This window comes from Anomaloglossus baeobatrachus, chromosome 11 (genome assembly GCF_048569485.1).
Source record: "Anomaloglossus baeobatrachus isolate aAnoBae1 chromosome 11, aAnoBae1.hap1, whole genome shotgun sequence".
Lineage (NCBI taxonomy): Eukaryota > Metazoa > Chordata > Amphibia > Anura > Aromobatidae > Anomaloglossus > Anomaloglossus baeobatrachus.
The window spans coordinates 25,362,763-25,366,383 of NC_134363.1; positions in this window are offsets into that span (position 1 = coordinate 25,362,763).

Here is a 3,621-nt window from a genome sequence, read left to right on the forward strand (position 1 = left end):
GGTGTCACGAGTCCAGTAGTTCTAGTGTTAAAAATGTCGACTGAGATCCAGATAACTTCTTCTTGATCAACTTGGAATTTCAAAGAGCGAAATGAACAGAAGCTCAACTTACACCCTGAAATTCTAATATCTAGAGGGTTTGTTCACGATTATAAAAAAATAAAATCTGGTCTCAAAACCCATGGACAGATGAGCTGTATCTGGAAGAAGTCAGCCATGTTTCTGGACATCCCCTTTAATTGTCCAGGTTAGAAGTATAGTGATCTCTTACCGGCTGCTTTTGTAGAGATGGTTTTGTAGAACGTCCTCCGTCTCCTCCACGGCTGAAGCTGTCACAGTGTTACTGACAATACTGCAGGGTAATATTGTCTGCTGGGTTATCAGTCTGTGATGGGAGTGTATGATATGACGGTACATCGGTATCCGAGTCACTGTGAGTTATTGTGTGATTAGATGATCAGATACTGAAACGGTTGAAGCCCTTAATGTGATGAAATAACTGCGACATTTAAAGGGAATAGACACAAAGTGACACAAGAACAAATATCATGAAATGCCACCGCTCTATCGATAGTCAGTCTGTCCATGACCTCTGCCACCACCAACCATTGGTTATAGAGGGGCATAATGTCATCTCCACAATGTGCCCAATCATGGTGGTCAGCCACTGCCTGACGAGGTTACAGCACTCTGTCGAGCAGCATTTGGATGTTAAAGTTACTTTTTGTGGATATTAATCCACATATTCCAGAGGAGCAGCAGAAGAAACATATTTTAAAGTCAAAGTATTTTAAAGACATGTTGGTATGTGACTATTGCAAAAGAAACATATTGCCCATTATCCCAATGACATGCTATTATTCGGTGACACGCACACTTTGCATGGAAGATTACTGCAGATACATTTATATTATATATTGCTAATTAGCCACCATCTACTGTATGAATGTGATCTAATGACAACAATGATCAATCACTTCCAGTTCTGTATCTCTCGCTTTCTCTTTCTCTACAGCCGTCCATACACATTAGATGGCCATCAGCTTAACGCATCAGAATCGGCAGGATCTGCAAATGGTTTAATGTTTATGATTGGCAGAGGTGATCGTATATGTCGAATTCAGACTGCCAATCCCATTGTTCTTTCAGTAATAATCCATTTCAGTCTGCAGATTTCTCATAGAGTAGACATGAGTGCTTGTATGGGAATGTCGGCTGAGATGGCTATAGGCCAAATGATCATCTGACAGCCATCCAATGTCAATGCCAACTGGTGACAGTAAAAAGCCTTTGTTTAGTAAGTATGTAAAAGTCTTCTTTCCCAGGCAGACGGCTTTAAACAATGTGTGCTGAGTGAGTGCACAGAGACTCCATCACTTTTGGTTCGCACTGCAGAATACACCGCCCAAAAAATAATTTTAAAGCATCTTTCACACGTCAGTATTTTGCATCAGTGTTTCATCAGTACTTAGATGCCAAAACCAGGAGAGGCATACAGCTGCACACTGAAAAGCCAAAAATGTACAAGGGAAAATATGGCACTGCATTACTGCAAAAGAGAGATATTTAGTTTATGTATTGGCCAATGCATGTAAGCCCGGAACCAACGGCAAGGTATATCTCTGTAATCCGGGAACCTAACTTAATTGGCCAATATATAAACTAAATATCTCTCTTTTGCAGTAATGCAGTGCCATATTTTCCCTTGTACATTTTTAGCATTTCATTGTGCAGCTGTATGCATTTTATAGTTACTATGTTTTTGCGACTAGCACCTGTTCACATTTGATGGATGTGCGGGTCAGTTTTTTTGACTGAGGTCCAACTATGTGAGCAGACTTCAGCTGCGGCGGGCCTGCTCTGCCGAGGGGCAGGCCGGCGCTGTGGAGGGGAGGAAGGGATTTCTCTCCCTCTCTCCTCCGTAGCCGGCTATTGCGGCATGCTACGATTGTATTCTCGGTCCGATTGAGGCTGAGAAAATAATCGCTCATGTGCGCTGACACACAGGCTAATATTGGTCAGAGTGGAATGTGATGTTTTATCACACTCCACTCACACCGTTTTTCTCGCCGTGTGGCTTAGGCCTAATTGAAAGACTGACACCTTTTCTGTGTGTTGGAGATACTCCTGATTTTGGCATCCAAATACTGATAAAACACTGATGCAAAATACTGATGTGTGAAAAAGGCCTAAGGCCTACTCCACACATCTGTGTCTCCGGTATGTGTGGTGGCCGTTATCAGGAGGCACGGACACATGCAGACCCATTAAAATCAATGGGATTTCTCACACATCTGTGTTTTTCCTCTGACCATGTGTCCATGTGGAGCACATGCGTGTCCATGTGCTCCACATGTCGACATGTCCCTTTTCTGCTGGCCGCATAGGTGTCACACGAACCGCACACTGATGTCATCCACGGGACATCAGTATGACATGTACCGGAGAAAACTCATCACTTAAAAATATTTTTTTTTATAGTTACCTGTCCCCGACGCTGCTTTCCCTGCTTCTGCTGTTACTTCCGGGCCCACTCATTATGCGTATGCATATTCACTACACTCACCATGGACCCGGAAGAAACAGCAGCGCCGGAGACAGGTAAATATACAGCTCATGTTGTCCGTGTGCTATCCAGATGTCACACGTACACACACACATACATACCTTCACCATTGACCATGCAAAACGTTTGTGCTTTGCATGGACTTGTGAAGGAGGACTAACACTGTATGGGTACAACAACGAGTTCAACATCATTTGATGACTTTTTTTTATTTTTGCATTGTAAAACCTTTATAATTGCAGCATATTGATACATTTCATATATTTGCTCATACAAGCTTTGCTTCACATTTATCGCATACATTTCCAGTTACAGAGATATAAGATTATATCTGGTAGAACATTATAACACGAGAGCAGAAAAGCATGTAACATATATAGATAATGTCATATTCTCATGGTGCAGGATACGTCCGACCTCGGGACCAACATCTGCACTGGAATTTGGGGTCCCCCGTCCTGTGAATAATGTATAAATGTCTGAGATGATATTACCTCTAGAAGAAACACAACTGTGAGGAGTAAGATTAATATCCAGAGACATTACAATGCCACATTACTACAATGCGAGAGACCATTATTATTCCTCTTTTTGTGATATAACATTGTTATTATTGGAGCAGAGTGAAATACGTCACACATTTACTCCTGTAACTTCTATATCAGCAAATACTTCTCAGGTTACAGATATAAGATTATTAGTAATTAGTGACATCAGTGATAGAAAGATACAAGAATACACTGGAGTAATATTCTCCGGGCACAGGACACATTCTACCTATTACACACATTTCTAGGCTGGAACTTGGGCTCCGTCCTGTGATTGATTATAAATGTCTGAGATTATATTACAACTTTAAAGAGTATGTTAAATATCCATAAAGATTTCACTTATCAGACTGCTCATTCTTTTTTTTTTTTTACTTTTATTCCTATATATTATATAGAAGTCATTACACACAGAGGGATCTATTCCTATATATTATATAGTCATCACTAGAGATGAGCGAACCGGTCACGGTTCGGCTCGAGGTTGGTTCGCCGAACGGAGGTCCC